The 12064-nt window shown below is 32.7% G+C and overlaps 1 long non-coding RNA gene across 3 annotated transcripts; it reads left to right on the top strand.

Moving 5' to 3' along the window:
- The first annotated feature begins 1862 nt into the window (after positions 1-1862).
- LOC115952640 lies at positions 1863-6579 on the top strand. 3 transcript variants are annotated; one of them, XR_004083491.1, is made up of 5 exons: positions 1863-3511; positions 5278-5643; positions 5776-5886; positions 5962-6030; positions 6267-6579. It is a non-coding gene; the product is annotated as an uncharacterized LOC115952640 (long non-coding RNA). The 3 variants fall into 3 exon arrangements; XR_004083490.1 differs by having other exon boundaries at positions 1868-3511; positions 5776-5868; XR_004083489.1 differs by having other exon boundaries at positions 5776-6030.
- Positions 6580-12064: the final 5485 nt, after the last annotated feature.

Below are 12064 nucleotides of genomic sequence, written 5' to 3' on the forward strand. Positions count from 1 at the left end.
GCATTTCATTTTCTTGTTATTTTCTCATCAACTCTTTGCTTTTCTCCAAGTTTTTGTTTCCTTTCTTTAAGGGGCCAAGAATTCCTGGAAACAATGAGAATTGAAACAGTACATGAAATATGACATGTTTAAGAGATTAAAAACAAAAACAAAAGGAGCCTTATAAATATGACATATTTTATAGTATTAGTTTATGGCCATCAAATGAGATGACAAATACATTACGAAAAATGCTTGGAGTTAAATAATTAATTGATGATACAGTTATTAATCTTTGATTACCTTAAAATTTTGCAAACATGAAAAATATATGAAGATAATGTAATCTAACGGCTGATTTGTCAAAATTCACATTCGATTAAAAAATATTGAGTGGTATAATATTACTTAAAGTTATACCAAGTGTAACTTGAACCCAACTCTCTCTCTCTCTCTCTCTCTCTCTCTCTCTCTCTCTCTCTCTCTCTCTCTCTCTATATATATATATATATATCTATCAATAGTTACAACAACTAAAAGAGATTTGAACCTTAAATGTCTTGAAAATACTAAAAAGTGTCAACCAATTGAATTACAAAACTCTTTAAAATTATAATTATACTCATGCTTCTTTCTTCTTCTTTTTTATGAAACTATACTCATACATTTTAGGTTTAGGTAGTTTGTTCACAAAAAGAATGGCTAGCTTAATTTATGGTCCGGATCTTCATTCTATTTTGTTTTAGACATTTAGCATTACAACTTGTTTATCTTGGTTAGCTTTACTTTTCTTTCTACGTTGAATGGTGGATGTGGATCTTGTTAAATTCTCCACGTTTCTCTTTTACAAGATGTATATGAATTAATTGAGTGATAGAAGGGTTCAAAATTCTATATTAGCCATTGTACTCATGATTTATGATTGAGCAGGATGGCTACCTAATACTTTACCATTTTGAAACTTGGCCTCCAAACCTATTCTTGTACGTTATATATATATATATATATATAGTGGATCTTGTTAAATTCTCCACGTTTCTCTTTTACAAGATGTATATGAATTAGAGTGGTGGAAGGGTTCAAAATTCTATATTAGCCATTGTACTCATGATTTATGATTGGGCAGGATGGCTACCTAATACTTTACCATTTCAAAACTTGGCCTCCAAACCTATTCTTGTACGTTATATATATATATATATATATATATATATATAGTGTTTTCTCTAAATTCAATCACAACACAATTGCTTCGTACGCGGAAGGCTTATCATCATTTACGTGGTATTTGATTTCGTAAAAACTACGACCCAAGATGATTGAAATTATTTGGATTCCCTAGTAGTGAATTTGTGGTGGCCATTCTATTGCATATACACCCCTTAAATAAAAGGGTCTACAATGGCGTTGTCAATTAATTCATAACTTCAAAAATTAAGAAAATCCAGACTTTAATAATAAATTTACACAAATTTCATTGAATCGAAAATTAGAGCTTACTAAAAAAAGAGATTGAATCCTAGTTACAATATAAGCAAAAAAGAAAATTATATAGACAAATAATCTAATGAATGTCCCTTAACTAGCTCTACCTAATACTTTACCATGGCCTCCAAACCCTAGTTAAGGGACATTCATTAGATTATTTGTGTATGTTGTTTTCCTTTTTGATTAAATTGTAACTAGGATTCAATCTCATTTTCTAATATTCTAATTTTTTGTATAAATGTTTGTCACTAAAAGAAAAACAAGCTATTGCAGTGGTTTTTTTTTTTTGCAGCGGGTGCAAAAACTGCCGCTATATGTCTCATATTGCGATGCTTTTTTGGACCACTACTGTACATGGGATCTATTGCGGCATTCCATTGGACCGCCGTAGTAATTCTAGTCTTTTGTGGTGTACTACAGCGGCAGTATATAGAACCGCCACAATATATGTTTTAGCAGCATTAACTTAGATATAGCAGCACTCCATAAACCTACCACAATAAATATAGCATTTTGCGGGGATACTATAGCGGCGGTATGGAAAACTGCTACAATATGTAAGTTGTAGCAGCGTTGAGATGACTGCTGCAATAGGTACCTATTTTGCGGTGCTTTTTCTTAGTTATAGTGGCGGGTTAGACCGTCGCAATAGACCTTTAAATTTCCCTCTATAGCCCCAAAATTTCCCTCTATTTTTTTGTGCCTTCCCATTTAGGTTTTCACTTCTCTCTCTCTCTCTCTCTCAAATCCTCCATAACCAAGCTTCCGCAAGCTTCGTCTGCTGTCATCAACTCCATCTTCGCCGCCACCGCAGCCGCCTCGCATCCTCGCCATCACCACTCTCTTCAGGTCTGACCCCAACCCAGGCCTAGGCCTAGGCCCAGTCTTCCCACCGCCTCGCATTCTCTCCCGCCGATGGGTTGGGTATCCAATGGGTTCCACCTTCAGATCCATTCGGTTTTGAAATTTGGTTCGCCAAAGATCCCACTCGCTAGAGACTAACTCATCTCGACCCACTCATCTCATCGGAGTTCCACTATAAGTTTTTTTTTTTTTGGTTGATTAATGAGTGTCATTGTTTTTATTTTGTCTATTTGCTTCTTCTTCATCAAATGGATATTATGTGTATTGGTATTTGTGGGAATTGTATATATGTAGTGAGTTGGATGGAGAGATTTGTGAGAACTGTAGTTATGCCATATACATTGAAAAGGATATTATGTGTTTTGGTGTTGCTAGGGAAGAGCAATACACAGAAAATTATAATGTGTATATATATATATATATAGGAGGACCTCAGATAGCTCGTAGAGTTTGGAGAGACTATGGCAAGGTAAATTTCTCAATCTATTAATTATCTTTTGTGAGAATATTTAGTTAATGACTTGTGCAATATAATGATATTGTGATTGTAATTTGAATTTCTTATTTACTCTTGAGGAACTAATCCTTGTATATATCTTGAGATTCTGGATTGGGAATTTCTGTTTGATTGAATAACAAAGTGGAAAATGTTTCAAGTTATGCTTGGCATTGTGAGCTGAAATTGTTTTTCTTGAGGCTAATTGTATGATTGGACGGCTGCCTTGAGTAGGCATTCTTTTTTGTCCCTGTAGGAATTTCTAACATGTTTTTCTTGAGACTGAAGAGGGACTCTTTTTTTCACTTGTGGTCTAAAAGTAGGTAATCCGTGACTACTATTGTTTGTTGTTAGGACTTATAGGATTATATATTTTCTGAACAAAAGTAGAGGAAAACCACCTTAAATTGGAGATGAAAATATATATTGGCTCTTCATTTCCATTTGATTTGAATTAGCAAACTAGCTAGCTTGTGCTAAGAAAAGTTAACAAATTAAAAGGTCCCTATAGAAAAACAAAGTCTTGATACTGATTGGTTCTTTTCTCTATGTTTTTGGTGAAAATTTTCTAATCATGTTCATGTTTCATGTATCATTCTGTCTGGGAATTCAACAAATGTGATTGGAAGCTTCATTGTATTTCTATAAACAATCAATTTTCTGAAATCAGCTTTTGAGTTGAAGGTAAGGCCTTGTCTCAGTTCATTTAGACAATGTCATTGACAATCCAGTGTATGTTGTGAATTTTCTAAGTTTTTTTTTTCCTATTTATTTGTTTGTTGAAGAACGGAGAAAAAGTGCAAGTTTTTTTAGTTTGAAAGTACTGTGTTTGCTCTTTGCTTTGCTTGATGTACAATTTGGATTGAGGATCCCCATGCTTATGCATACAAATTGGATTGAGGACCCCTTTGCTTATGCAAACCATTTATGTTGATTTTTACTTATTCAATGTGAAGATGTGCCTGGACTAATAATATTGATGATAATTTAATATCTACTGGGTGCTACATCGCCACTTGAATTGATGTATTGTTGAGCATGATTTTCTTCTTGTCTTCCATGATTTTGTCTAAAAAGACATCCTTAGATATTGTCTCCTTGTTCGAGTAGCATGAGCTGTGATACTTACAAATATGTGTTTGTTTAAACTGTGGATTTGAATAAGTTTAGGATGTGATACTTAGATATAGTCTCATTGCCACTTTTCCTACATCCAATTGTTAGTTATAGGATTATATCCTCTTGAGTTGCTTGGTTAAAAGATTTTGAGGATAATTACTATGGAAAAGGGGCTTTGAAATTGAAGTTTGATTGATTGGAATAGTCTGAATACGTAACAAATAAATTATCTCACAACCTTGATGTGCATTTTATGGTGGAAAGTAAATGACTCTGTTGGATTAGGTCTAATCATCAATCACTCTGAGTAAATGCTTTGGTGTTTTTTTTTTTTTTTTTCGTAGATGAAATTTGAAATCATAACTCTTATTTGATGATAAAAATAAATAAAAATAAATAAAAAAACCCTTCATTAATTGACCCAACCAAACCCATTACCCCATTTGTTTTATTTACCAATTTATTTTGTATTGTTGTAGTAATGCCTTTTGACTAAACACATTAGTCTTTTCCTTGTTAGTGAATGACACATTATAATTAATTTTTGCCATTTGACATGAAGATGCAGGACCAAAAATTGCAGTAAGAGATTCAAACTATTACATGTAGCATTTGCTTAGCATTCTGGTCACGCTATTTTAAATATGTTGCAACATGGCCTAATATTGAAAGTTGACTTTTTAACTCTCAATATTAGCCATTGAGAATATTTACATTGTGTGCAATACCTCCCAATACTTACAATATGGCTCCTCTATTGTATCTAAGGAATGCCTAAAAATACTATGGATGGCCAACAAAAGTCTTTTAACAACAATAAGTCTAGCGAGCGAAAAAATTCACACCCCCCCCCCCCCTTGCCTTTTATGTTGTGATGGATTATTGGGTCCAAGTGTATGTCACGTGAAAGAATATGTAAATCTTTTTATGAAAAATTTGATACATGTAATTCAACTCTTTTCAAATAATTTTTCATTTTACTCTTCTTGTCCGGATACTATCTATACATTACCTCTTGAAATTAATTACAACTTCAAAACTTTTTCTAAAATGGCACAAATAACAATGGGAAGTGTCATCTCATAAGTAATATTTTTGTGTAAACCAACATAGATACTTAATCTAAAATAATGTATAAAAGAGCTAAAGTGAAGTATATTTTTGTTATTTTTTTTATGTTGTGGATTTGAAGACATCTCTTTTTTTTAATATTATTTATGCAAATTCTAAATACCCATTTCACTATTTGGAAATTTATGGGGTTTTAATGCTCTTGTCTGTCAAGTCTGAGAATTAACTAAGGTTTATATATATTCTTTTCTCTTTGGCAGATTGCAAAAAGAAGAGGCATTATAAGTTCATGTGACCAAAGTAAGTGAAGTTGGTGAAAGACTTAAGGTACTCTCTCTAGTGATGATGAGTGTAGTTAATACTTTTGTTATCACTCATTATATTTTGCCTTAATGATTAGAGTTTCAGAACCTCTCTCTAGTTAGTTTCTTCTCCTTAAAATTATATCTTAATGTTTGTGTGTTTTTTCTTAAAGAATTCATTATGTTCTAATACAATTATTTGAGATTTGGCTGTGTTAAGATTGGACTAATTGTTTGTATTGTTGGTGCATGTCAACTATTAATTGATTGGCTTTCTACAACATATTGGAGTTCATTATGGTATTATTAGAAGTGGAAAGAAAGGTATGTAAAATATGCTTGAAGGCATTGATGCTTTATGGTTGTAATTCTTTTACCGACAAGGTTTGAGTTCAAATTAAAAATCTAGTTTTGAACATATTGAAGTAAATTGAATGATATCTCGTTTAATGGTAGGTGATTTATCACGAATTCTAGATGAGCTTGAATCTCACCTTCCCCAAGGGTAGAGGGAAGGTGATCTTCAAGCTAATGACCTCCCCTCAAGAAGTATGGTACTACTTTTTGGTAAAGCAAGTTTATGATGTTATTTTAACTTGAATTAACTTTGTGCATATTTAAGCTCTCTTTTTCTTGCTGCAGGACCATTGCCTAGTTGATTTTTTTCATGGATGGCAGGATGGAAGACTACCACATAACTTGTATAATAAGGTGAAGTTTTGGGACTTCCACCCTTCAATGTATCCTTTACTTTTTAAGGTTATGACTTTACTATGGAAGATTTGCTCTAATTCTCATAAATAACTATTCTCACGTTATTGAGTAATCTTGGTTTGTATGCACTTACTGAATGAGCAAGATGAAAAGTCCTAAATCTCTAAGCTTTTCTTGTCATTCTATTCAATCCATTTATATCCACTTATTGAGTAATCTTGGTTTGTATGTAGGATGTTCCTCCAGTCCAATAATCTCCAACTCTCCAAAAATCATCAGTTGCATCCCATCAACCAAGCAGCTTATAAGTTTAATGTTGGTGTTTGATGACTTTTTGTGTACAAAGAACTACATTTGAACAACTGCATTTTTTGTAAAAGTTGAAGGATATTTTTAAACACTTTGAGACTTTGATTATGGTATTAGCTTAATTTAAGCAGTTGTTTTATTCAAAGGACCACATCTTTTTTTTGTTAATCTTATGATGATGGTTATAGACAATGTTATGTATTTGATAATATATTTCTATGTTAATATAATGTTAGTTTGGAGACATTTGTGGTATTGTCTCGATAGAACTAAAATTATTACAGGTTCTTTGTAAAAGGACTGTGGTTTTAAAACCTAGGGAAAAAAATTAACCTATAGTGGCGGGCAAAAAGCGCCGCTAAAGGTCTAAAATTATGTTATAATTGAAGCCCGACCGCTGCTAAGAGCATATGTTCTATTGTACATGAAACCCTATAGCAGCGCACATATCTCGCCGCTAAAGGACAATTGACCCAAATTCTAACCTCATATAGCGGCAGTTTTCTGCCTGCAACTATAAACCAAAATCGCTCTAAATGGTAGATTTATTGCGGCGTTTTTTGTTACAGCCGCAATAGATCTATAGTGGCACTGCAACAGTGGCAGGAAGAACCGCCGCAATAGCACCCACGGCTAAAGGTAAATGTACCTTTAGCGACACTTTTGGCCCACCTCAATAGTCCTCTTTTCTTGTAGTGTGTGTAAATTTATTAAAATTAAAATTTTCTTAATTTTTCATGTTATTAAATAAGTGACAACTCCACTGTATATCCTTTAATTTAAGGGGGTGCATATGCAATAGAATTGCCACTGCAAAATTCACTGCTAGGAAATCCAAATAATTTTAATCATCTTGGGTCATAGTTTTTACAATACCAAATACCATGTAAATGGTGATAAAGCTTTCCACGTACGAAACAATCATGTTGTGACTGAATATAGGGAAAACAATATATATTGTTGGTTGTTATAGTTTTTTACAATACCAAATACCATGTAAATGGTGATAAGCTTTCCTCATATGAAACAATTGTGTTTTGACTGAATTTAGGGAAAACAATATAGTTGGTCCTTATAGTTTGAAATGTTTGTGATGGTTCAAGTTACAAATCTACCATTAGATTACATTATCTATGAATATTTTTCATATTTGCAAAATTTCAAGATGATAAAAAATTAATAGTTATGTCGTCAACCAATTATTTAAATTCAAGTTTTTGTAGTTTAAAATAAGGCGGAAAGCACATTTTAATCCCTACATTTTGAGGCTATTCCCATTTTAGTCCCTACATTTTATTTTTACCGCTTTTAGTCCCTATCCTGAAAAACACTTCCCATTTTAGTCCCTGTCGTTACATTAGAAACAGAGAAAGATGACATGGCAAACGGCAAGAATAAATAATACTAAATTAATGTCCACGTGGCGTAAATTAATGATAAAAAATATTTTTTGGCATTAAAAAATGCCACGTCAACATCTAAATTAAAAAAAAAATTAATTTATTAATTTTAACTAAATAAAAAAATTAAAAACAGAATTAAAACTAAAAATCATATGAATTGAGACCTAAGTGTATCTTGAACAAGAACAACAAGAACATAAACCCAAAAATTAAAAAATTAAAAAAAAAAAAACCCCAGATCCTTTATGCTTCTCTTTCAGATCCGCCACCTTACTCCTCCTCCACCTCTCTCTCCCACCACTGCCACCGCCACCGCCGTGCCTTCCTCTGGCCTTTCCCCTACAATTCTCGACCCCCCCCCCCCGCTTTCAATTAAAACGTAGCCAACCCCACTGCTGCAATAGCGACGTCGTTCCTGGAGGAGACGATGATTGCGTGGTCTGCCTTGACGCTTTCAAAGACGCCCAGTGGTGTAGAAAGCTCTTTGCTTGTGGTCATGTGTTCCACATGAGGTGTGTTGACTCTTGGCTTGCCAAGGTCGCTGCTTGTCCTATTTGCCGTGCACCTGTTCGATCAAATGCCGCAAGGACGGGTTCTTCTGTTATGAGTTTGGAGGAAGAGGAAAAAAATTTCTGGGGTGTTTGGTAGAGGATGTTGATTTTCAAGGGTTTTGTTAGCCTTGTAATTATTGTAAGTTCTGATATCTTTTGAAATTTTGTACCCAAAAAGTTTTAATGTTTGTTTTCTCGTTTTTCTTCATTGATGTATAGTTTCTATATTTATATATATACATAATATGCAGCTTGTTTGCTTCGATTTTATGTTTGCTTGTATTGGGTTTTGTTTGGTTACAGAGAAAAATGTAAATTGAGAGTAGATATTCAATCAACAATATAAAAAACCCGAGCTACAGAGAAAGCTTTTTCTTTTCTTTTTTCTTTTTTCTCTTTTTTTAGATTTCTGAGTTTGTATTCTTGGATCTGGATTTGTGTTCTTGTTGTTTTTGTTCAAGACACACTTAGATCTCAATTCATATGATTTTTAGTTTTTAATTCTGTTTTTAATTTTTTTTATTTAGTTAAAATTAATAAATTAATTTTTTTAATTTAGATGCTGACGTGACATTTTTTAATGCCAAAAAACATTTTTTATTATTAATTTAGTCCACATGAACATTAATTTAGTATTATTTATTCCTGCCATTTGCCACGTCAGATATATTTCTACGTTTTTGATGTAACGGCAGGGACCAAAATGGGAAGCATTTTTCAGGATAAGGACTAAAAGCAGTAAAAATAAAATGTAGGGACTAAAATAGGAATAACCTGAAAATGTAGAGACTAAAATGTGTTTTCCACCTTAAAATAATGCATAAAAGATGATTTTGTGGATTTGATAGTAAATAACATCTAATTGGCTTACATTTTAAGAATATGGAATCCAAAATTGGCATGCATTTAAGAATCGTATACTATATAATAAAAGTTGGGCTTAGACGTTATGGTTGCGCCAAGTAACTTCACCATATTGTAGAATTTATTTTTAGATTTTAAAAATATATATATATATATATATAATTTTTCTTCTCCTATAATTTCTAAGTTGATAAAAATCTAAAGTATCTTAAATTGCAGCAATGTAGATGTAGTGTATGAGGGGACAACGGGTGGGTACGCCTTGTCTGAATGGACCAGGGCGGAGAAAACACAAGGAGTCACCACCTAGTTTTATGGTCTAGGAACCATGAATATAGTGCGCTTATGTGGAAGGACTAGTCTTACTATTAGAGTATGCATTTAGAGTTTAGGTACGATTTTGGGAAGGTGTTAGGCACCCAAAACCACTCAACCCGCGGGTCAGCTTCCACTCATTATGTCCTACGTCTTAATCCTATTAAAGGCACATACATCTAAGCATACAACATTGTTGGGGTTTATGCCCTAAAATCTAATTTATTGGCATGTCATAAATAATTAAATTGTTTAATTATATGAAACTATCTATAAATGAACTAATGGAACATTATCTTATTCCATAAGATGCATAGTATGTGATTTATATGAAAAGTCACAGAAAGATATAAATCACAAGTTCTTTGTAAACTCAGAATTTTAGTTCGTAGTCAGTGATGAAATTGGACATTTCATCTGCGAAGACTATAATATATTAACTAAGATGATTTGTATTGATCATGGAAGTAGAGACTTCTAGTTGATATGTTGATATGTTTTAATAGTTAAGACATATTGAACTGGACCGCTGTGAGATTTATTATTCACTTAATGACTGTCAAATGAATAATAAATCTCACGACTTCTATTTACATCAACTCTAAATCCTGATAAAATAATGGACCTGATCATGAGGTGTAAGTTATTTTGATATATCAGGAGTGAGATCTATAAGTCACTGTCAAAACCTTAGTATGTTGGGCAACCTCATTTAATGTTGATGTAACATATATTCTCAAGATGGAATTCATAATCTCTTAACGGAAATATAAAATATTCCCTTGAGATAAGTTTAATAGGTTTGGTTATTCAGAGTGTTGGGCCCAACCACTTTAGTAAGGAGTTACTAAAGTATATATTGATGAAATTGGATTTCATGAATATATGATGAATAACATAAAGGATTAAACTGAGTACTCAAGGATTAAGATATAGTAATCTTCAAAGTGGTAGTCTATCTCATGACTTTGTATTACTACGAATATTTTAATGAAGGGGTTATATGTATAATAAAGTTTTGGGATATAATTTATTAATAAGACCTAAAGTGTAATTATATTCTTATAGTGGTATTGAATATAATTAATGGTAACTTTGAACTTGTCAAGAGTTGACAGAAAAGTCCAAGACCCATTGGAGCTAAAGTCTTATTTGTTCCCTTTGGTCCCATCTCAAGCTACAAATTAAAGCCCAATTGGGTAAGCCCAAACCCAATTAGATAATCAGTCTTTATTTAATAAGAGTTATTAAATAAAGGAACTACTAATGTAGTTTTGTACGTACGTATGATGAAAAGAAAAGAAATCAGTTTTTCTCTACAAGGAGAAGAAGAAGGTCTTTTCTTTGAGAATCAATGTACAACAAGACTGATTGAGAGACCACACATTTTGAGCACCATGTGGAACTAAGATGAAGATTAAAGGTATTCTCAAATATTGGTTTTGAATTTCAGTGCATCAAGGTACGCTTCCTATTTTTTGTTCTAGAATTCAGGGTTACATGTTATCTCTTATGAATGAAGTAGATCCGTGATTGTTGCTTCTGCTGTGTGTTTTGTATGAGATACAAAACCAGATTTTCCAACAAATGGTATCAGAGCGGTCTTCAATATCATGTTTGTATAACATGTGATTGAGATTTAGAATTAAAGAAAAATCGTTTTCTTGGTGTTCTAGTTTTCTGCAGTAAAAGTTTCGGTATAATTTTGTTTTGAAATTATTGTTCATTAAAACCAGATGCCGTGTGTTTCTAATCTTTGTATTAAAGTGGAACACGGTGGTTAAGAATTGCTATGTTTCTTATCAACGTAGATCGTCAAGGTGGGTATACGGTTATTAGAAACGATATACACCTGACAACGTTGATTACACTTTATTGAATATAGAATAGCGGTTTGACTTTTTTGTTTCTATATTATATTAATATTGCTTCAGTGAATTCATTCGCATGATGATGTTCAACGTTGTTTCATTGATGTTGTTTATTAATATATATGTGGATTCATGTGAGTATATGAGTCTTAGTTATAGACGTTCACATGATGTTTACTTATTGAATAGTGCCATGATTATAGTTTTTGAAACTATTGTTTGATTAAAACTAATTTTGATGTTATGATGTTGTTTAAGTTTGATTTTAACCATGTAAAATTGAATTTTTAACACTTTAACATCAATGAAATTCAAGTTTTAATCTTAATCTCTTCGTTTTTGATCATTAAGAATGTGTTTTGTTCATTGGAAACATAAAAAACGGTTAACAGAAAAAACGGCTGTTTCTGGGCATTTTCGCGACTGGCGAGTCTCGAGTAAGTCGCCGGAGCTTCTGGATGAACTCACGACTGGAGTCTCATGACTGGGCGAGTCGCCAAAACGAGTCACCAAAACTCGCGACTGGGCGAGTCGCCAAAACGAGTAGCCAAAACTCGCGACTGGAGCTCGTGACTAGGCAAGTTGCCAGAATAAGTAGCCAAAAAAATTCTGACACTTGTTTATTGGTTTTTCACTTGTTTTTGACTGAGTGTTAAAACTTTGATTAAAAGCAAAGCTATGTGATTAATTTTATAGTCCTTAAAAGTTAAGGACATTT

This window comes from Quercus lobata, chromosome 7 (assembly GCF_001633185.2).
Source record: "Quercus lobata isolate SW786 chromosome 7, ValleyOak3.0 Primary Assembly, whole genome shotgun sequence".
Taxonomy (NCBI): Eukaryota; Viridiplantae; Streptophyta; class Magnoliopsida; order Fagales; family Fagaceae; genus Quercus; species Quercus lobata.